Source organism: Cavia porcellus, unplaced genomic scaffold (genome assembly GCF_034190915.1).
Source record: "Cavia porcellus strain 051 isolate PalLab524CR breed Dunkin Hartley unplaced genomic scaffold, mCavPor4.1 scaffold_18, whole genome shotgun sequence".
NCBI lineage: Eukaryota > Metazoa > Chordata > Mammalia > Rodentia > Caviidae > Cavia > Cavia porcellus.
This window is the reverse complement of record NW_026947501.1, coordinates 18,342,677-18,366,372: the sequence shown is the minus strand read 5'-3', so window position 1 is coordinate 18,366,372 and position 23,696 is coordinate 18,342,677. Positions and strand designations below refer to the sequence as shown.

The 23,696-nt window shown below is 33.9% G+C and overlaps 1 protein-coding gene and 1 non-coding gene across 8 annotated transcripts in view; one reads left to right on the top strand and one right to left on the bottom strand.

Annotated features, from left to right (window-relative positions):
* The window catches only part of Wdpcp (WD repeat containing planar cell polarity effector), a 313,989-nt gene that overhangs the window by 1,840 nt on the left and 288,453 nt on the right, over positions 1-23,696 (top strand). The window lies entirely within an intron of this gene.
* On the bottom strand, positions 11,455-11,561 carry LOC111756072 (U6 spliceosomal RNA). Its single transcript, XR_002790571.1, has one exon. It is a non-coding gene; the product is annotated as a U6 spliceosomal RNA (small nuclear RNA).

The window sequence follows — 23,696 nt, the reverse complement described above, 5'->3', positions numbered from 1 at the left end:
AAGCCAATGAAAACAAACCAGTGTAAGTGACACAGGAATTCTGAACAATAGGAAATCAACAGTGGTGACCATAATGCCTCCTGCTGTCTTCAAAATAGCTGCAGATACCTTCAGATATAGTAAAAATCAAACAAAACAGAACAGAATAGAACCAAAAAAACCCCAAAATAATGAATGAAATAAAGGACTTCAAAACAAGGTAATAGTAAATCCAAAATGGCTATCTTAATATATCCTGTTATCTTTGAAATAGCTGCCCATGTCATTGGATATAATAAAATCAAACAAAACAGAACAGAATAAAACCCAACCAAAAAAAAAAAAAAAAAAAAAAAAGAAAATGACCGGACTTCAAAACAGGGCATAAGAAATTGACAATGGCTACCACCTTCAGAAGGAGATCCCCCATAGATGCTACATTGTGTATTGTTATCCTCTGAATAGACGATCAGACTATCCATCTTAGACCTGCAAAGTCAGTGAAACACTAAAAACTAACAAGCATTAAATTGTATTTTACCCCAATAGCTGTCACCACAGCCTGTGTTTCTCTGGGTCAGCTGGTCACTATGGCAGGGGGTGAGAAAAGGGGAGGTTTGCTGTTCTTGTTTCCCAGCCCATGTGCCAGAAGGGGCTGGCATCTGGCTCTGCCCTCAGTGGCCCGTGCATGGTGCTGATTTGCAGGGAGGGTTTGCTTCTTGGTGACTTATTGTCTTCCCCCGCAGTCCCATAACACCTTTGTTATACTTTTGTAGATTTGATATGGGTAATATGAGTTGCCCTCAGTTTCACTGTTTGTCTGTGGATGAAATTATAAGATTTCAAATTTAGACTAGTGAAGAGATAGGTATGGTTAGATGGAGACTAGGATAATAAATTGGGCAGGCGAATTTAGGAAAAGAATTTTAGCCTGTGACATTCTGTTAGGCTCTGGGGAGTCAAGAATGAACATAAATAACAGCTGCTGCCCTTGAGGAGCCCTCATATACCATGAAATATAGATGTGTAAACCCACAGTGAGAATATAATAACAACCTGGTTAATAATAAATAGTTAGGTACACTGAACTGCCAAGATTTTAAAAAGAGGATGCTGCCTGAATAGAGACAAATGGGTGTTTATGCCGGGCAGCTAAGGTACAAGGTAGAACCACATTTGCAGTGTTGCAGATAGTGTTTGAGTTGGTAGTAAGAAATCATACGTGTTTTAATTTCCTTAATTTAAAAAATGTAAGGCTCTAGATTCTAGAACTATACTGTTGAATACTGTAATCATTAGTCATGTGTGACTATTCAAATTTAAGTTAATTATAGTTAAAGTTTAAAACCCAGTTTCCCAGTTATGCTAGCTACATTTTAGGTGCTTAATAATGTGTCCAACAGAATATAGAACAGAATCCCCAAAAGTTCCATTGCAGAGGACAGTGAGAATTTAGTGGAAGCAAGGCATCATCACTCAGAGCCAGAGCAGGTATGGCATATCTGCGTAGTATTTCTCTTAAATTTGGGCTCCTGTGAAGTGTAGAACGGCTATAATAATGACAGCACAGGAAGGGTCCTGTTAGAGGCAAGGTCTTGTTATTTATAAAAATAAATTCACTTGAATTACTCAACAGTAATTAAAATCAGTTAATGCTTCATTTTTTCTCCTACCAACTAGATATTATGAAAACATTTTATGTAACTAATTGCTTTATATGTAAAGCCCTAATCATTGTCATTTTTATTCTAATAGAAGTCAGATTTAAAGTTTAGCAGTACATGTGTCTGTTTGAAAGAAACTTGGGCACCATTGCAGTGTCCTGGATCTTGAGCCAAATTTAGCTTCAGGACTATGCCCTATGCTCTTGGGAAGGGTTGAGAAAGCAGTCATTTCCTGGGTAACCTTGAATAACATCTATCTGCTCCTTTGTGCTGTTGTGGAAAGCCCATGTTCTTGCCTTACTGTTAGTAGATGGAAAGATATATACCATATGTAGAAGCCTAAAATAGAATGGCAGGTTCAGACCTTACCAACCTGCTAAGAAAAAGAGAAGCCTAGTTGAGTTGGCTGTATATTTTAATATGTACTACAAGTTTGTTTTAATGTGAGTTTTATGAATTGTCCTAAACTTTCTATCTTAGTGGATGCTGCCATAACAAAATATCATAAACAGAAGAGTGAGATGGATAAATATTTCTTATTGTCCTGGAGTCCAGGAAATATAAAATCAAAGTGGCAGCAGATTTAGTTCTAGCTAAGGTCGTTTTTCAAATGAGTATCTTCTCTTTGTGTTCTCAATACATGAATTTTTAAGAGACAAAGACATTTAGTCTGAAGTGTCACATTTTATTTGATATATTTGCTCTCTGTACTTATAATAGGTTCTTCCTTCAAGGTTTGGCTGGTTTTATTACATATTTTCAGTGGTATTACTGTGAAATTTAATTTATAATAGTTCTCATCACAAAGGTAAGAGGAAAGAAATGTCGAGGGACTTTAATTGTATGGGTGGGTATAGAAAATGGGTGTTTGTTTTATTGTTTGTCCAGCTTTATTCACTGTCCAGCTTAAGAAGGCATATTACCAATCCCTTCTTGCTGTGCTGGCAAACATGGAATGTATATTAAATTTTGTGTGTATATATTTTGTAATATAGAATTAAATTCACTTGAATTTTTCAACAGTAATTAAGATCAGTTAATGTTTCCTCTTTTCCCCTAGCAACTGTAGTATGAACTTATTTTGTATAACTGATTGCTTTACATGTAAAAATACTGCTGTATAAGCATAAACATATCTATTCTTTTTCTCTAAATGTGTCAAAAACATTTATAATTGTGTTCATTATTTTAAAAAATTAAGACATACAAAACAGAACCTCAAATGGATAAATTCATGGTTCATGAGATGGGAAGAATATAAAGAGCTAACCCTTGCCAGTAACATGAGGCAGAGACAGAAGAGGAGGGAGAAAAAAAGAGGCCTGCTGAGTGTAAAGAAGTAACATTGAAGTAAAGATTAAAAGTATCAAAAAAAAAAAAAAGAATGATAGCAAATGTAGTTACAGATGCAGATGGTTTTTATTTGTAATTCAAGAATCTGGGTAGCCTGTATTCTACCAAGTAGAATAAGAACTTCCACTGGATGATGGCAAAGTGGGTTTTGTAAGGTGGGAACAAGGAAACAAAACTGTAGGAGAGAAAAAAATAGATTGATTTATGTCAAGTTACTTTTTTTTAAAGGGTGCCTTATTACACTGACTCAAGTAGGTTGGAATCTTCTATTTTCAGGTCATTTTAGGATCTATCTGCTTCTGTAAAGTTTCAGTTTGATTATGCATTTAGTATATGTGACTTTTGGGTTACTTTGATCATTCGGGGAACAATAAAGGACAGTGGTGGCCATGAACCTATGGCATACAGGCCACAAAGAGCTGTTTGTTATCACTGAAAGCTCTAAAAGTTTCTCCATTAGACAGGAACTCAGACCAAATGATGGCCTCCTTTTTGTTTAGTAAAAGGGAGGGGAAAAATTCACTTGTCATATTAATTCTCATTATATATCTTATGCATTAGCCAAACTACTTGTTATTGCTCAAATATATCCTTTGTTTTCTGACTGTTTTATGTGTACTTTTTCAACTAATGTCTTATTCTTTCAGACTAAGGCAGGATGACTGAAAGTTTGAGTCCAGTTTGGGCAATTTAGCAAGACTTTGTCTTAAAAAAAAAAAATTAAAAAGGACAGGATCATTGCAGAGGTTCTAGGTTTAATCTCTAATATTTCAAAAAATGGATATACAGCCAAAAGTGGAGATTTCTATATATCTGTAATCTCAGCTTTCTAATACACTTGTCTGGCAAAATATTATCTTACCTAATGTGTTTTAATTCTTAAAGATTTTTAAGTAATCACATTATCGTATTTCTTTATTTCAAATAATGAATATGAATGAATGAATATGTGTTTTTTTTTTTTTTTACTATGACATTGTATCTAGGAGTCTTTCAGTGGAGTTTTGGAGGTCTTCTATATAGAGTATCATGTCATCTGCAAATAATGATAAACTTCTTTTCCTATCCTTCCATTTCTTTTTCTTGTCTAATTGCTCTGGCTAGTATTTCCAGCACTGTATTAAGTAGGAGTGGTGATAATGTGACCTGGCCTTCAGGTAAGTCCACGGAGACCCTAGAGGGAGAGTGGGGATGAAAGGGAACAAGAGACAAAGAGCAGAGTCAAGTTGAGGAATTCCAATCAAGTCTCTCTTTATTCAAGGGATGAGTATCAAATATGTAGGGTATTGAGGAGGAGGGATTTGGGTTCTGAGACATCAGCAGGTAACTTAGCAACAGTGGTAAGATGGAGGTTCATTGGTCAATTCAAATTTCCCGTGCGCACACACATGGGCTCAATAAGCATAATCCCTGAATAATTGGGGCCAGGCTAAAAAAGTTATGCAAGATGCTACTTAATTACCAAACTTAACTCCTAGAGCGAATTAAGGTGGTGCAGCCTGCAGATACAAGGTGGCAGCCAATTACAGGGCTTCCCACAATAATGGACATCCTTGTCTTGTGCCTGATTTTAGTAAAGGCTTTCAGTTTTTTGGCCATTTAATATGATGCTGGCTGTTGGATGGTCATAGATGGCTTTTATCATATTGAGGTAAAGACCATCTATCCCAGTTTTCTGTAAGATTCTTATCATGCATAAGTGTTGGAGCTTATCAGAAAGCTTTTTCTGCATCTATAGAAATGATCATGTGATTCTTATTTTTGGTTCTATTGATAGGTGGATTAATATTTATTGATTTACATATGTTGAACCATTCCTACATTCCTGGGATGAATCCCACTTGGTTGTGGTATATAATCTTCTTGATGATTTGCTGCATTCTTTTTTCTAATATTTTATTAAGAATTTTTGCATCTATGTTCATGAGGGAGATTGGCCTGTAGTTCACTTTTTTAGTTGAGTCTTTCTCAGGTTTTGGTACTAAAGTATTATTTGCTTCCAGGAATGAGTTAGGGAGAATTGCTTCCCTGTCAGTTTGAGAGTTTGAGGAGTGTTGGCATTAAGGCTTCTTTGAATTTCTTATAGAATTCTGCAGTGAATCCTTCTGGGCCTGGACTTTTCTCTGTTGGTAAGGATTTAATTACACTTTCAATTTTGTTTAATTGAAATTGGGTTATTCAGCATTTTTATATCTTCCTGAGCCACCTTTGGTACTTCATATGTTTCTAGGAATCTGTCCATTTCTTCTGTGTTATTGAGCCTATGAGAATAGAGGTTTTTGAAATAGGCGTTGATGATCTTCTGTATTTCCACAGTGTCTGTAGTGATTTCACCCTTTTCATTCCTTATTGCATGAATTTGGGTTTTTCTTCCCTTTTAAAATAAGGTTGGCTAGGGGCTTATCAATTTCATTTATTCTTTCAAAGAACGAACTCTTTGATTCATTGCTTTTTTTTTTTTTTTTGGATTGTTTTCTTAGTCTCTGTTGCATTGGTTTTTGCTTTGAGCATTATAATTTCCTCCCTTCTTTTGGCTTTGGGCTTGACTTGCTCTTCTTTTTCTAGATGTTTGAGGTATAGCATCAAGTTGTTTATTTGGTGTTCCTTTGTTTTCCTGATGTGGGAATTTACTTAAATAAATTTTCCTTGCTTCCCACGGGTTCTGTTAAGTTGTATTTGTATTTTTGTTTACTTCTAGATACTGTTTAATTTCTTCTTTAATTTTCTCTGTGACTCACTGATTGCTCAGGAGTGTATTATTCAATTTCCATGTGTTTATAGGGTTTTTGCAGTTTCTTTTATTACTAATTTCTAGTTTCATGGCACTATGGACCGATAACATGCATGGGATAATTCCAATTCTTTTGCATTTACTTAAGCATGTTCTGTGGGCTAGTATATGGTCTGCTTTAGAGAATGTCCCATGTGCTGCTGAGAAGAATGTATATTCTGATGTTGTTGGGTGGAACACTCTGTGTACGTCCACCAAGTCCATTTGTTCACAAGTTTGATTCAGTTCTGTTATTTCTTTGCTGAATTTCTGTCTATTTGATCTGTCCCTTTGTGTCAATGGTGTATTAAGGTCTCCTGTTACAATTGTTTTATTGCTTATTTGATTTTTCATTTCTGTTAGTATTTGTTTTGTACAGCTGGGTGCTGCTGAACTTGGTGCATATATATTTAAGATTGTTATCTTTCCTTTTGAAGTTTTTCCCTAAGTAGTATGTAATGACCTTCTTTATCTCTTAGGATCATTCTTGATTTGAAGTTGTCTGCAACATTGTCTGCAAGCAGAATAATTACCCCTGCTATTTTGGGGTTCCTGTTGCATGAAGTATTGTTTTCCATCATTTGACTTTCAGTCTATGAGTTTCCTTTTGGGTTAGATGGATTTCTTGTAGACAGCATATGATTGCATGTTGTTTCTTGATACATTCTGCCATTATGTTTCCTTTAATTGGTAAATTGAGGCCATTTACATTAATGGTTATAACTGATTTATATTTGTTTATTTTTGACATGTTATCTTTCTGCTGTTGCTTTTTTACCTTTCCACTGTGTTTAATTGTCCGCCTTGCTTAGTGTTTTTTATTCCTATGTCTGTCTAGAATGTCTTTCAGTGTTCTTTGCAGGATTGGTTTGGTGGTCATGAAGTTCTTCAGCTGTTCTTTGTCATGGAAGTAGCTTATTTCTCCATCCATTTGGAAGGACAGTTTTAGAGGGTACATCAGTCTGGGTTGGAAGTCATTTTCCTTTAGGATCTGAAATACTTCGCTCCATGCTCTTCTTGACTTCATTGTTTGTGTTGAGAAGTCTGCTATGATTCTGATAGGCTTTCCTTTGTGGGTGATCTGTCTCATTTCTCCAGTAGCTTTTAATATTCTGTTCTTATGTTGGATTTCTGGGATGTTGATTGTTATATGTCTGAATGTAGTTTTATTTTGGTTATGGCTATTTGGAGTTCTATATGCTTCAGTGATCTGTATGTCAGTTCCCATTCTCATGTTTGGGAAATTTTCAGCTATTACTTCTGTAAATAGCCTCTTGATATCATTTGTGTTATCCCCTTCTCTTTCATTTATCCCTGTCAATCTTATGTTGGTTTTCTTTGCTTATCTTGCTGCTGTTGAATTGTTATTTCCTGATTCCTTTTATTTTTTAAAAGATCTTTCCTATTCACTAGCTGCAAAATCTTATCTTCGAGGTCTGAAATTCTATGTTGACTTTCATTGAGGTGGTTTTGCCAATTTTCGGTGGAATTTTTGATTTCTTGTATATGTCATTGCATCTGCTTCATGTATTCTGTTTGTTTCATATATGGTTCATTCAGGCTTTCCATCTTTGTGCACTGTTCTTCTAATTTTTTAAGTATGTCTTCTTAGATATGTTCAGCATTTCTTTCATTACATTTATCATTTCGTCTTTTGCCTAGGAGATTATTTCTGATCTGAGTTCTTCTATAGCTTCCCAGAAATGTTTCTTTACTTCAGTTGTGATCCTTTCAGGAATTTTAGGTGTATGGCTTACATTTTCTTCTATGTCCATGTTTCCTAGGCTTGCTTGGGATGGGCTGGAGGTTTGAGATTATGTTTTGCTCTTTCATTTTGTCATTTTCCTATATTTCTAGATTTTGAGCAATATTCCAAAGCTTCTCTGTGGGGTGGGAATCATCTTGTGCAATGTTGGCTCCTGGGATGGAATGGATGCCACTGGGTCTGACCTAATCAGGCCCCCAGTGATCTCCCATTACGCACTGTGATGATTTAAGGCACTAAGCGGGGTCTTACCCACTGGGAGTGATGTTCCAAAGCTTCCCCTGTGCCTTCCTCGCGTACCTGGGATGGAATGGAGGTCACTGGGTCTGTCCCAGTCTTATGACATCGTAATAAACTTTGTCATTATAAATTATTTGTAGTATACAATTGAACAAAACCAATATCTTTCAAATCTATTTAAATAATAGGTATTGAAAGTAAAATTGTAGTGGAAGTATATCCTTCTTTACTCCTGATTAGTTCATGTATCTTAATAAATGTTATGTATGTTTAGAATGAGACTGGCTTCAGCATCATACTTACTCCTGTTTTTCAGAGTATAAACATAACTGTTTAGACATTTGATCACCTTAAGAAGGTGGGAGTGTTATTTAAACTTCCATATCATCTGCAAAACAAATCAAATGGTGACTTCTCATCAAAAACTGTTTTCAATGATCTATGAAATGATAATTCATTAAGATCCTCTTCAATTTTCTGAAAGCAAAGTATTGGAAACATCTGACTTGCATAAGTATTTATTATTCATCCTTTAAAATTTTTCTCAAATTCATCCAAAATCATAAGTTGCTTTTTCATTTAGAGTTTCCTTAATTACTTCAATATGCTCAGAGAATGCTAAGAAAAATGGAAAGTATTGTTTTAATGAAAGATAATTTCATGGTATCATAAGTATTAAATGTGTTTGTGTCAGAACTTTTAGGTGGATTATTTGCTTATTGAATTGTCAGTTTTGGTTAAAATATTGTCTTATAATCTGTGAAAAGCCAGTCAAATAAGATTGATGTATAATATATAAAAAAAAAAACTAAGACCACATTTTTAAATTAAACCAATATTTCTGAAATTGTTTAAAAACCATTTAACAGTAAAATAAGATTAAAATGATACAAAGATAAAAATCAATTTAACATTAAAATTGTGATATTGGTATTTCTCATTGTTTTATTTAATAATAAAATGATAGTTTCTGAAGTGAGAAATATGATTAAAAAATATGATGTTCCTTTAGTTTATCAGTATCAATCCCAAAAAGATACTGAGCTGCTGAGAATTTAAGAATTAGGTATACAGATAAGAAATCCATTGTTTTTTTAGACTGACTTCTCTCTCTCCCCCTCTTTCTCTTTTCCTTTTTTTTCTTCCTTCCTGTAGTACTGGAGATTGAACTCAGGGCCTTCACTGAGTTACATCCCCAGCCTTTTTAACATTTTTAAATTTTGAGATGGTCTTGCTAAGTGGTCATGGCTGGACTCAAGTTCATTGTCCTACTGCCTTAGCCTTCTAGAATTTGGGGGTTTGTAGCCATGCAGTGTCATACCAGGGTTGAACTACCTCAGTATCATGCTTTTCCTATGTACTCAATGAAGAAAGAAAGTACCAGTTGCCAAAAGTCAATTGATTTATCAATCAGCACATATTGTTTTTAAACAAGAAGTAGAAAATCAAAAAAATGTCAAAGCTCAGGATTGACCATAATTTGAGTAAAGATTCCATTGTGTAATTTGCATTAAAATATATATGACTCCCTAATGAGTGGTCATGGAATACCTGCATGTCTGTCATGGCATTCTGGGTTTCCCTGTTCCCTGTCTCTCTCTGAGCAAGACAGTTCTTTTTTTTTTTGTACAATGATTGTGCATTCTCAAAGCCTACATTCTTGGAGTTTTACCTTTTTCCCTGAGCATTTATCTAAAGTTTATTTCATTATCCCCTATAACAAATTTTTCTATTAACTGCTAAGAGAAAGAAATTTCCTGTTGTCTAAAATTTCACAATTTATGCTCTTGCTTTACAGAAGGGAGAGTTTTCAATAACCAGAACACTTGCTCCTGTTCCCACAATAGAGCAGAACATTCCCATACTCCAAGAAGGCCAGTAATGTGTAAATTCCTATAACCTCACCCAGTAGAAACACTAATCAGTCACTTATTTGGAAATTCATGCACCTTGTTCTCTTTCTAATGAGTTACTCTTGTAAATCAGATTATGGAACACATTAGCACTGATTATAAATTGGTTTTCACAGGTAACATAAACCATTGCAGCAGTGGATTTTTTTGAGCATATCAGTATATTTCCAGTTATGATAATTATTAGGTTGTTTGTATACTGTGTCCTCTTGGAGAAATGTTTTTGGTAATGACTAATACCAAGTGGCACAGTATGACCTTGTAGTTTCCTTGTGAATTTGAATCTCTATGTGGTTTCTGAATTTGATGTAAGCATTTGTTTTGTTAAGGCAACAAAGTAGAACATTAAACCATTATGCTAGATTTGAAGATGTTAACTTTTATTTCTTTTGGCTTGGCATTATTTAGGTAATGTTTATCTCAAATTGAGGAAAATATTTGAAATACCATTTTTAAAATCTTCAGTGCTGTTAAAGAAACATTAAATTTTACTTTATTTTTTATTTTATTTTAAAGAGGGAAAAAACACAGAACAAAAGAGACGAAAAACAACTATAACAACAAAAAACCCAAACAGTAACAATATAGGTTTTCAAAACAAGATGATAGGAATTTAGCAATGGTTTTTATATTACATATTGTTATCTTCAAAAGAGTTGCTCCAGTTACCATATATAGACATGCAAAATTGATCAGACTGTATGGGTATTAACTGTCCTTTTCCATGAACTAATAGAATTAGTAGTATAATCATATTAGCTGTCACACACACTCACACAAATTTATTTCTTTCTTTTCCCTTCCTTCTTTTCTCCTTTCCCCTCTCACAGTTGTTTTTCCTGTTGAGTGGTTTAAAAGAAGCATTAAATTTTAGATCCCTAAAATAGAAGGTTGCTTTTTGGGATCCTAGGAACTTATAAGATATTTTGCCTTTTTTGGGAAGAAGTGGCTAGGAGGATCACTGTTAATACAAGGCTGCCTGGGTTACATGGTAAGTTCAAGATCAGCCTGAACTACATAGTAAGACCTTGTCTCAAAAAAACAAAAACAAGAATGAAGAACAAAATATTGAGATTTTTTTTCTGTAGCTTAGATTTAGAATTGGTATGTATCTAATTAAAATAATTCATTTTAATGTTTAATGCAGTACAGTTAAGCTTTTATGTAACAGTTTTGTTTTAATCTGACTTTTTTCACTGAAAGTATTAATGTAGTACTTAGTAATGTAAAGGTGCCTTTGCTGTTGGTCTAATTAGCTCCATTTTTAGAAAAACATGCTTATGCTTTACCATAGCATCCATATAATTAATATGTAGCCATGATAGATAATAGAATTTGAATAAAGATAGGATTATTTAAAAAGCAAGATTGAATTGTGAGATAAATCAGAGATCAAATTATTAATATTTTTTAAATGTGCAAAGCTAAACAGTTTACATAGCAAAAAAAAAGTTTGGCTTTATAGCCTTTTTTAAATGTAAGAATGATGTTAGGGCTTTTGGAAATTATTTGATGAGTTGAGATGTTGTACAGAACACTTTTGAAAATACTCTTAAGTAATTTCTAAAATAAACATGTAGTATTTTAAAAATGATTATCGCATTCACATTCTTGAGTCTTAAACTAATTCCAGAGTCATAATTTAGTCATGGCAAAAATAAGAGTGCTTTTATTTAATTTAAATTGTAACCAAACTGAGAAGTACTTTACTACTATATTTATTATTTTATATGTACACAATTTATATACATCCCAAAATATTTAACATATATATATATATAGCACTTAACAAATTTATGTGTCATTCTTGTGCAGAGGCTGTGTTTATTTTCCAAGTATTGTTTCATCTTTAATAAATGTGCTACTGACTGAAGCAAGTAGAACTGTAACTTTATTTAACTAGAATTTTCAGGGATATTTTAACAGGAATAAAATTCTAAGTTGTGTGACCTTCATTCATCTAATCAAGTTGCTGTGAATGGTCAAGTTATATTGAGGGGAGTCAGTTGGTCAGTCTTCTTTTTAAAATTTAAAGTAATAAGACATCAGGATTCGTTTTGATAATTATATATTTCTGGGGATATGCTCCCTAATGAGTATTTCCTTTTAAGTGGGAAGGGTAGAATTTGTTGGTCTTAACTTTGCTACTTAGCTATATGACCTTGATCCTGTTTCTTGATATCTGTAAACCTTAGTTTATACTGGGGTTAACATAGAGGTAGGAAATAACATAGCAGTTACATTCCCATAGAGATCTACTTGAATGAAGGGAGGTGCCCAAGATGTTCTTCAACACTGTTTCTAAGAACAAATCTTTGGAAATAACTGGCATGTCCAGAATGAATAAATACATTTTACATGAATGGATTATAGTAATTTCTCATATGGAGGAATATAAAAAGAGTGTTGCATGAAAAAAAGCAAATTATATCATAATAAATACAATGTGATCCTATTTTTAAAAAAATTAGAAGTGTGTAAATGATGTGATTTGGATATGGTTTGTACTCCAAAATGAGAGCACTGGAAATTTGGTCCCCAGTGTAACAGCACTGAAAGGTGTTGGACCTTTAAAAGTGAGGCCTAGTAGCAGCAGGTCATTAGGTCCCAGGGGCTCTACCCTCATAAAGGATTAATGCTTATCTCTGGAGTGGGTTAGGTCCCAAGAGACTGGATTAATTATCTTGAAGCAGATTGTTAGGCAGTAAGGCCATTCCATGTGTTTGACCTATGTGTATTTGAAGTGATGAATGTTGAATTCATAAAAGATCAAAATCCCTAAAATCTCAAAAAATCAAAATTCTACAAATAAAGTAATTCTGGAAAAAATAATTAAAAATTTGAGACATTTATTTACATTTAAGAGGATTTTTTGAGAAACATAACCCAAAAGAATGCTCCATAAGTCACTTTACATTATGTAACAGACAATAAGAGCATACCTATTTTTTGCAAACATAAGCACCTGGAATACCAACAAGAGCCGGGTGTTAGTAAGAGTGATCAGATGAACTATTCATAGTAGGTCAAAAAGTGAAATATATAAATGTGAATTGTATGCATCCAGCTTTATAACGGTTTCCATGTGAAGTAGAGTGAGGGGCAACCTAAGACACCTGACAAGATCCATCAGATAGGAAACTGCATTGGGTCCCTATTTATGTAGTTTCAAAGAGCTCAGAGCTCTAGAAATGTTATCTTTCACAAATGGAGATATACAGAAGGGACATCTCTTTGTTTTTTGAGGATGTTTAACCATTTTATCAATGTGCGCAACATTTACAAATTCAGAATTGTGGTAATACACCCTTATGAAGTCAAATTTGCAAAATGTGCATAAATTGCATTATAACTCTAAAAGTGTTTATACCATTTATACATATTTCATAAATGATGCAAAGATGAAACAAATAGCATAAAAATTGTACAAAGTAATATCCACATCTTAGTAGTGTGATAGACTGCATATTTCCAAAAATTATTCAAATTTATTTATAAAATTAGGGAATTAGAGAGTCTAGTAGGTGGTTGAGGATTGTTATTAGAGATAAAATGAAGAAAAGTGAGGCTGTGATTTGTGTGTTCATCATATTAATTGTAATCCAGAGGAAAGAGAAGTGAGTGAGGCTCAGTCTAAAATAAATATATTATTAAAAACCTGTGTTGAACACCGTAAAGAATAATTTAAGTTTAAAGAAGAATTATAAAATCAAAGAAGTAACATGCACATTAACATATTGGCCACTGTCCAAATATGTGTATAGTAGCCAGTTGAATTCATCCTACAGCTTATTGATTCTCTGTTTATATTTTAAATTTTCTTTTTCCCCCTGCATTGCATTTTGCAAAGTTTCTATAACTCTGTCTTCAAAGCTACTAATCTTTTCTTTTACAACATTAAATAAGTTGTTAATTCCATCTAGTGTAGTCACCTCACATATTGTAGTTTTTAATCTGTGGAAGTTTTCCTTGGGTTTTTCTATGTGACTTTTATGTCTAATACATGCTAAAAACATATTGAATATAGTTATAGTAATTGATTTTGAGATTTATTAGACAGGATCTGAGTATAGGGCTATTAATTCTCTGAACAAAGACTTTTCTGTATACTCCTGTGACTGTGAATCATAAAGTTTTTCTGTTGGGCATGGAACAGGTACCAATCTCAGCCCTATATGAGTGCCAAACACGGTTAGGTGTAAACATTTCTGATTGTTCTTTCTTGGGCTTTCTAGATTTTTACATTTGTGTGCTGTGTTCTAAGCTGAATTCTCAAGAGAAATAATTTGAAGTTCTGTAGTTGTATAGAACTCCCTGCTCTCTCTAACTCCTTTCTCTTCAGAAAATTCTAACAACTTTGTCTTCCCCAGTTTTTCATTTCTCTCTCATCATCTCATAGTGTCTGCTTAGCTCCTTCTGTTTTGCGTTTCCCCACACTGAATCTGTCCTCTTCTAATATAGCTTCATATGCAGGAACACTCTTTTTTACAAGCTTAGTATTTTAAAATCCTTTAGTATGAAATAATTTTAAGTTTATTGGAGAGTTGTAGGCACAGTTAAATTATCTAAAACCCTTCAGATTTACCGATTGTTAACATCCTGTTACAGTCATTTAGTAGTAGTTGTTACCACTACCAAACTCTCCCACACTACTTATTATTTTTTTCTGAACCATTTAAATTGTACACATATGTCTGTAAACCCCTACATCATTTTTATTTATTTTTTCCTGTACTGGGGATTAAATTCATGGCTTTGTGTACAGTAGGGAAATGCTTTACCACTGAGCTACATCCTCAGCCTTTAAATATATTCTTCAGTGCATATTTTCTAAGGGTCATTCTTTTATATCACCATTAAACTTTTATAAAATCAGAATTTTGATATTTTTGATGTACACTATTGTCCCATATACTCTCATGTTCACAGTCTGCCAATTTTCTTAATAATGTTCCATATCTAACATTCATTCCCCAATATATGATCAGGCATTTCCCTTATGAATAGTAGAATCGATATACCCATTCTTTAGTCTTTGAAAGCTGTAGTTCTGAGTCATCTAGGTGTCCTCCTCAGTTCAGCAGTTCACAGACCTTGTTTTAGTGTTCTGTAAGTGACCTTTTAAGAATTTTTCTGCGTTTCTTCTTGCACTTAACTGTCTTGTGTAAGTAGATTTCCTTAGGAAGATCATCAGTGCTGCTGTGGGGTTGGGGCTTTCCCATCCACGTTTCTCATAGTTGCTTACAAATCCCAAGACCGTATCAGGTGCCCATTCCCAACTTACTTGGGAATACACACACATACACACGTGTGTGTGTGTGTGTGTGTGTGTGTCTCAGTTTGAGACAATCATGATGACCAGAACACATTATTCTTTCTCATGGAGTATCCTGTAATAGAACTGGTAGAGAGGGCACTCCAAGTGACTACTATGGTAATGTGTATCTATATCTTGTTCTTCTGTAGGCAACATCAAGATGTGATTTATTTGCTATTTTCAAAATATTTACACTGTGGTATTTAAATTTATTTTAAATAATGATAATGTTGAAAATTGGTATAAAACTGGAATAAGAATTTTCAGTAACTTAATACCTTACTTTAATTCACTAACAATATTATGAAACCATGGCTATTGTTTGCTTTACTAATTTGGCCTGACTAATAGGTATCCATTAACTATTTTGTTTTTATTTTTTTGTTATTATACTGTTGTTTAGTGTTTACCTTAAAAGAGCTTTTCAGCACTTCTGTGTAGATTGTTTGAAGTTAGTATTTTCCAAAAGCCAGAACTTAGACTTCTTACAATGTGCAGTTTGCCTTTGAAAATTTCCTGCATTGGATATTATTTGTTTATGTGGTCTTGTTATTTAATATGAGTGAAAGATTAATAGCCAATTATTTAGAGTGCAGCATTTAAATTAGTTCTGTATATAATTAAAAAATTTAAATACATTAACATTTCACAACATTGTCTATGATTGGGATTCGAACTGTTTGTTCTTGCTGTTCAAATAGTTATTTAATATTTGTGATATTTGGATAAAATGCGATATTCGTATCAAGTATGTTTGTTTAAAACTTTAGAAGAGACAAGAGCGCTTGGAAAATTTACATTTAATGTAAAATTATTTGATTGTTTTCAGATATTGAAAGTAAAGAGCAGATTTTGGGACTCTCAATCTTTTATGACTATTAGATTTTACAGGTGTGCACCCTTTAATGATGTGTTACTTTCCTGTTATACATAAAACATTTACTCTTAGGGTCTTGTTTCAAATGGGATAAAGGAAGAGAAAAGTGAGATGAGATGCCCTCTCAGTTTTTTTTCTACGGAATGTGAAATTATTCTGTTTCCTTAAGCAGACTTCCTAAATAATAAACTTTACTTCACAGGTCGAAATACATCTTTATTTTGAAGTACAATACTGTCCTTGTACATTGTGTGAATTGTTAACAATGCTGACATTTTTTAAAAAGCTATCTGATTGAACCTGCTATTTACAACAAGCCCAGGCCAGCCAGCACTACTCTGGGAAGGTGATACAGACTTACTGAAGTTAAAACTGCTATATGGCACATTACTCTAGAGACATAAAGTCTGGGTTTTGACTTCAGGAAATAATCACTTTGGAAATAACTCTTTAGGTATAATTAAATATAACAATTTGAAATATGCAGCTGAAATAAACTAAGTTACTGTACTGGCTGGAACTCATTGCCTAAATAATTTTTAAAGAGTATTTTTGATTGCTATTATTTGAAATTAAGAATATTTGAAACTGAATTTGAAACTGAGAGGGAAGAGTAAAAGAACATGGTCTTTTCTGGCTATGAAAATGATTACATTATTATCAGTTGATTATGAGAAAGCTACTAGTAGGTATTTAACCTATTTGTAATAATTCTGATATAACAAGAAATATTTGGCTTGTGTTCCTTGTTCCAAATACACAGCTTTCTAAATCCTTGGAACTTTCAAAATGATAAGTCTTTTTGTATAATAATGAGATGAGTGGGTGATCCTCAGGATTAGGGGACTGGTTGTTAGCGGGAACTAGCATATCTTTAGAGCACTTCTGTGAATCTGTGTAGATAGTTTGAAATTAACAGAACTGTAACAACCTTCTGGGAGTGAAGAGGGACTGAAGGTTGTTCACTCATGGCTGATAATGTAGTCATTCATGCCTACATACTGAAGCCTCATAATGAAGCCTGTTAAAACTGTAAGACATAAAGCTTATAGATGGCTGAACACAAGGTTCCTGCAAGGTAGTACTGTATATCCATAATGAGCATGGAAATTCTATGCCTCTTCCCACATGCCTTGCACTGTGCATCTCTTCTGACTGAACTGTTTGCCTATTTCCTTTATAACAAATGCATTAAAAGTAAGTTAAATGTTTCTCTGAGTTCTCAAAGTCTCTCCAGAAAATTATTTGAACTCACTGTGGAGATTGTGGCAATTTTAATTTATAGCTCCTTGGTTAGAAGCATAGGTGACAAACTGGAGTTTGTGATTGACATCAGAAGTAGAAGGGGAGAAGAAAGTAGACTTCTGTGGTTCACACTTTTAACCTGTGGAATCTGGTACTGTCTGAAGAGTGTTAGAGTTAGAATTGAGTTAAATTACAGAACTCTTAATTGGTGTTGGATTACTCTGTTTTCCCATCCCTGGGACAATGTGCCTGACATCCACAACTTTAGTTTTTTGGCTCATAGAATCTGAGGGGTTCAGTCCATGGTTACCTGGCTCAAAGGCACAACATCATGGTAGAGGAGCATGACAGAGGAAAGATATTTACCTCATGGCTTCCAAAAGCAGAGAGAAGGGAGGAGTAGGCACAGTGACCCATGTCTAGTCGGGCTCCATCTCCTAGCAGCACATTCATCTATGAACTCATAGATTAATCCTCTGATAATATAGCATTTGATGATCCAATGTCTTTTTGAAAATCCTACCTCTAAACACATTAGACTTCTGGAGTTCATTTTAGGTTGAAACTATAACAGTATTGCTGGGGAATTGCTTATGGTCGGTGGAGAAACCCCCTCCCTACATCTGGTATCAGAAGTGCTGCATTGTCTGGTGTGTGAATAGAAAAATGTTTCAGTTTTCTCCATCTTTATGCTATGTCTAATTGAAAATTTAAAATATTTAACTCTATGCCTATAAAATAAAACTGCTAATAATATATTATGAATTGTGCTCCTCATTGTTATTTAAAGTTAGTGGAGAATTAAAATCTAGGAATTGACCTAGGATTCAGTTATTCTTTGGAGTTCTATTCCTAAGTGATAGAAATGATTATTTATTTAAATATTAGGGCAGTTATCATTTTTATGCCACCTATTATATTATTGTGTATATACTGGTCTATATATTATGTATATGTAGCATAAGTCTACATATGCTGTATGACAATTTATAATAGTATGTTATGTATATATACACATATAGAGAAGAGAGAACAATACATTTGTATACTATTTCCACATTTTAATGCAGATAATTATCATATTAATGATCCTAAGTATATTTAGCTATAGTATTAATTTTCTAGGCTGCCTGTCTTTGCTGCATTTTCAAAGTTTTATTACATAACTATTGGTTGCAGGGATTGTATGCTTTATCTTTTTGTCTTAGCCCTCCGTGATTGTAAACTATTGTTAGAGGATCACTTAAAAAGTGAATATGATTGTGATTCTCATACAAGTATAAAATGAACATGGATTTTATTTAACTCAATAACGTGATTGCAGTTGAAGTATTGCACATTTGTAGTCAAATATTGCTGAAATGAATGCAAAACTGGTAAAACTGATGAATAGCCACTGGACAGTAATTGTCTTCAGAGGAACAATTTCCATTTCCATTGCCAGAAATCATTTGTGTTACTGTAAATTTCCTGAAAGTTAACTTCTCTTCCTACACACTTGCAAAATAGCCTATCCATTAAAAATAACCCAAATACCTATCCACCGAGGAATGCATAAAAATGATCTCTTTATACAATGGAGTGAGTACTACTCAGCCATAAAGAAGGATAAACTTGAGACATAGGTAAATGGATGCAATTTGAGACCATGCTCATAAGTGAAGCAAATCTGATGCACATGTGTGGATATTGTATTATTCTGTGGTATCAGAAACTGAAAGACTAAATAAGGACCAAAATGTACAGTAGATATTGTGAAATGCGAGGAAATTTTTCCAAAGGAAAGAGGAAGTGATGAGGGAAGGGGGGAAAAGAAAGAAGGGAAAGAAAAAAGTATAAGTTAATTATGTCGCTAGTTTCTCTTAGTTCATTGAAAAGAAAGGTTTGTGCTAATATCGTTTGGAGAATTTTTTATGCCCATATCTTGTACTCAGAGTAACTACATTGAGGATAGCAATATGCAATGTATTATTGTTACTCTCCTATTCTTTTGTTACAAAATTTGTTTTATTTTTTCCATAAAATAAAGTAAAAATAAATGGACAAGCAAACCAAAATGCCCACCAAATTCTGTTTATTCACAAATTTTGCTTATTGTTCAGTATGGGTAATTTTTAATTTATAGTACCTTTATTTTGGTAGCTGAAGGAGAGAAACTGTTCCATGTCTGCTCAAGTATTTTAATTTAGTCATATTAAGTCTATGAAGGCAGGAACCGTAAATTGCAAGAATCCATAAATGAATAAAATGATATTTTATGTATAAGTGCAAATTTTGGTTGGTTAAATCTGCATGCTCATTCAAAAAGTAGAATAAAATAATGATTTTGTAATTCTGATCTTATTTTAACTGTAATGGGGGAGCCAGTTACGATCACTTGTGAAAAGCCTTACATGTACATAGCATAAGTCTACATATGGTACGGAGATCATATAGAATATATAGACTTTTACTAACTAAAGTGATTTTTTTCCTTCCTCATTTGAGTTTGGTATGTCAAGTTTTAAACTGAGTATAACTTTTAACTAAAAAAAAAAAAAAATTAGATGCCCAGAACTAACAAATAAGCAAGTATGACATTTTTATGAACTACTCATGTTATATGATTGTACTGTGTGCTCTCTTACCAAATAACTTATACTTTCCATTTTATAATTAATAATAACATATTAGAAATAACTTTCACAGTATCCTCCTTATGAGAAGGGAGTGTGAAATGCCATGTATGGTTCAGTAACTTTATCTATCTACTCCTACTCCTGTGAGCCAATTGGGTAGTCTCACCTATCTGACTATTAAGTCCCACCCATTGTCTGTTAAGAGAATGATAAATGTTAGATTGAGTAAAGCAGCTATGAGGTAACAGAGAGGCCAGCAATAAGGAGGTAGAATGTGATTTGATGCATAAAGTTGAAGTCAACAGTAAATGTGCTTCCATGCTTATTTTTAAAGAGTTACACATTTATTGAAATGAGTAGATATGCAAACATAAGATAACTTTTAAATTATAGAGTAGATAATACCAAGATGTTTAAAAAATAGTGAGATAATGCCAAAACCCTTGGTAAATTATAGTAACACTTGAGTGCTTACTATGTCAATTTGTTAAATTCTTTACATGCATTAATACACTTATTCATTACAGTTATTTTACAGGATAATTTCTCTAAAAATTTCCATTTTACCCATAGAGAAAGTGAGGTGTATTGCTGAACAATAAGGTTGAATTGTAAGTAGCAGAGCCAGGATTTTGAACCTAGGATGTGTGACTTCAGAGATTACGTTCCTTTTGTATTATGCCATCTTGGAAAAATGTAGTCAAAATTGCTTAGCCCTTCGTTTGCTTTCATAGACTGTCTTTCAGTGTATCTACCTAGAAAATAAGAGTTTACATCTTAGTTTACGAAAATCAAGGGAAAAGTTGGTGAGGTGGAAACTAAGGCAAAGAGAGAAAAATCAGGCTACTCTTTCTTTGGTGGAGAGGGTCATAAACATCAGGTTTATAAAACATTCTCTACATTTTTATCCTCTGTCCTTTCTGTTGGGGATATGTGCTCAGTTATGTTTTCTGACTTTTCTTAAAAATAACCATTTTTTGAGTTAAAAATTTAACTATCGCGATGTATAAAGCAGATAAAGCAGTTTTATGCTTACAGATGTTTTTGTACTTTGTATTTATAAAGTCAACGAGACCAATCATGTTTTGATAGAAACAAAATTTGAAAGTAGGTGTTGTAGATGACACATCTCAGCATTCAGTTATTTCCATAGTTTTAGTTACTCAATGCTGAGGTAAGAGGAGAAAATGACCCTAATAACAGAGTGGCAGGGAGTCATTCAATCACATCCCTTCCCTTTCTTGGTATATCTGTCTTGATTCAGAGTGTGGGTAGGGGTGTGTGTGTGTGTGTGTTACCCTAGCGATCAAACTCAGGGCCTCCTGTGTACCACTGAGGTATAACTCTAGCCCCTGAGAGGTCTTTGATCTGCATATTAGGGATACTTGCGTGGCTGTAGTCAGATAACTTACCTGAAGGAATGAAAATATGCTTGCTAGCCCCAACTGAGACCGTGGAATTGGAGCATTTCAGGGGACTACTGTAGCCATCTGTATACTGTTAATTTTTTTTTTATTTTAAGGGGAATAAAACCAAACAAAATAAAACAGAGTAAAGCCAATCAAAACGAAACAATGAAAGCAATATAGGACTTCAAAACAGATCATAGGAAATCAACAATGGCTACATAATACCTGTTGTTATCTTCAAAATAATTGTCCATACCATCAAACATAATAGAATCAAACAAAACAGAACAGAATAAAAGCATTCAAAACAAAACAATGACAGTGTACAGAATTTCAAGAAAGATGATAGGAAATCAACAATGGCTCTTATAATATGTCTCGTTATTTTCAAAATAGGTAATTTTTTTAAACTGTTTTTTTGCTTCTGATTGTCAGTGATAGTTCACTCATCTAAGTTAGAAAATGTTTGTAATCAGGAAATTGAGTGCAGACTTCCAGCACCAAAGATATAGAAAGAAGAAAGCTAAGTATTCTAGTATCAGGTAGGGCAGCACATGTAATTCTTTTACAGTTTGATGTATGACTTCTGTTACAAATAAGAGGCTGTGAGAGACTTTTTAAAGCTGAGAGAAGGAATTCCAATTTGGTACTCAATTTTTATACTCAAATGTCTTTTTTCTCGTCTAAACTAATTATATCTACGTTACTTCCCTTTATTCTAGAGAGCATCGTGCTTGATTGCTTGTGCTCAGAATGTTCAGGTGTTTCATATCTGTTTAATTTAGGACAGATTCTGTAACCTCTTTGTCTTCTTCCTTTGCAAACATGAGTTAATATGTGTAAAGTGCCTGGAACTTGGCAAACGTTCAGTAAATATCAGCTGTCATTATTCATGTTCTATCATAATGAAAACGGAAAAAGTTGTCATTATCTTCTATAGGAAGCCTGTTTATATATTTAAATTAAATACTCCTCAACCTTTACTCTTTTTAAGCCTGTTTAATAGAGTTTTCATTCAAATTATGTTCAAATGAGTTATGTAAGATCTACTTACTAACATATTCAATGAACATTTAGTTATATCTGATACTGTGCAAGGCAAACAGTGGTCAACTAAACTGACACAGTATCTTCCCTTCAGAAATGTAAGAATCTAGTAAAGAATAAGACTTAAATGTACAGATACCAAATTCCAAATTAGTGCTGTGAAAGGAAAGAACAGAAGATGGCTATTCTAGGTGGAAATATTAGAGAAGGCCTTTTTTAGGAATTGATACTTAATCTATAACAAGAGCTAAATTTGGGGAAGCATATTCCCTACAGCATGTGCCCAGCTCCTCTAGGGGCAAAGAATCTGAGGTGTTGAGAGGCCCTCCCCCTTCCAAGAAAAGCGAGAGACTAGAACTTAGTGAATAAAGCGGAATTATATGAAGTGGAGCTGGAGAGGATGATGTAGTAGAAATTTAAATCTCCAGGGTGATGAGTGCTTTGAGCAGGCCATGGTGTACCTCTGTAAACCTGGCTGCTCTGAGGCTGAAAAAAGAGGCCCTCAAGATCACAGCCAGTCTGGGCAACTAGTGAGACTGTTGGGTTTAAAAAGGTCTGGGGATATAGAGATCCTGGGGTTCAATTTTTAATGCTGAAAAAATATTTTATATACTAGTAGGAGTTTTTGTATGTTAATGAGATGACTGCTGATTGAAGGGTTCCTAGGCAGTGACTAGTTAGGTACAAGGACTGGGGAGAATTAAAAGATTGAAAGTTTCAGCCCTATTCTGTGACGTCCAGGAAGGGAAAAGGCATGAGCGTTTGAGTTCATTTGCTAACAAATGATTGGATTAGCCATGCCTGCCAATGGAACCTACAAGGGAATTTCTAAATGGTATAATTCAGAGAACTTGCAGGTTGGTGCTTTAGGATGGACTATCCATCAAAGGCATGGGAGATCTTTCCTGTGCTCTACTCATCCTGTTGTATTTCTTGCATTTGACTGTTCCTGAGGTGCCTTTTATAATAAACCAATAACATTAAGTATCATCTTGAATTGGGTGAGCCACACTAGCAGTGTTGGATCCCTTGAATTTATAGATGGGCAATCAGAAGTACCAGTGACAACTTGGACTTGTACTAGTTTCTGAAGTGAAAGTCTTATGAGACTAGCCTGTGTTTCTGTAGATTCTGATGCTAACTCTTGCTATTTTCAGGGTTGAGTTGTAGGACACTCAGTAGATTTCAAGAGTGTAACAATAGCCCAAAAAGTATTACATTCAAGGATTTGCAAGCTGAACAGTTTTAAGCTTTAATCGCTTCACAAGTAGAGAACACCAATGAGAATTTTCAGTGGATTTGAGATGGGAAAGGGAAGGACTCATTCTGTATCTTAAAAGATCTGAGGCATAAAGAAGACACTGAATAGAGGTAGGAGACTGTGAGATTGTTGTAGTGGCAGTGGAGATGGAGAAAACAACATCAGAAATGTTTAGGGTATGGAACAGACAGGGCTGGTGTTGTATTCAAGGTTTGCAAAGGAAACCTTGCAAAGGACA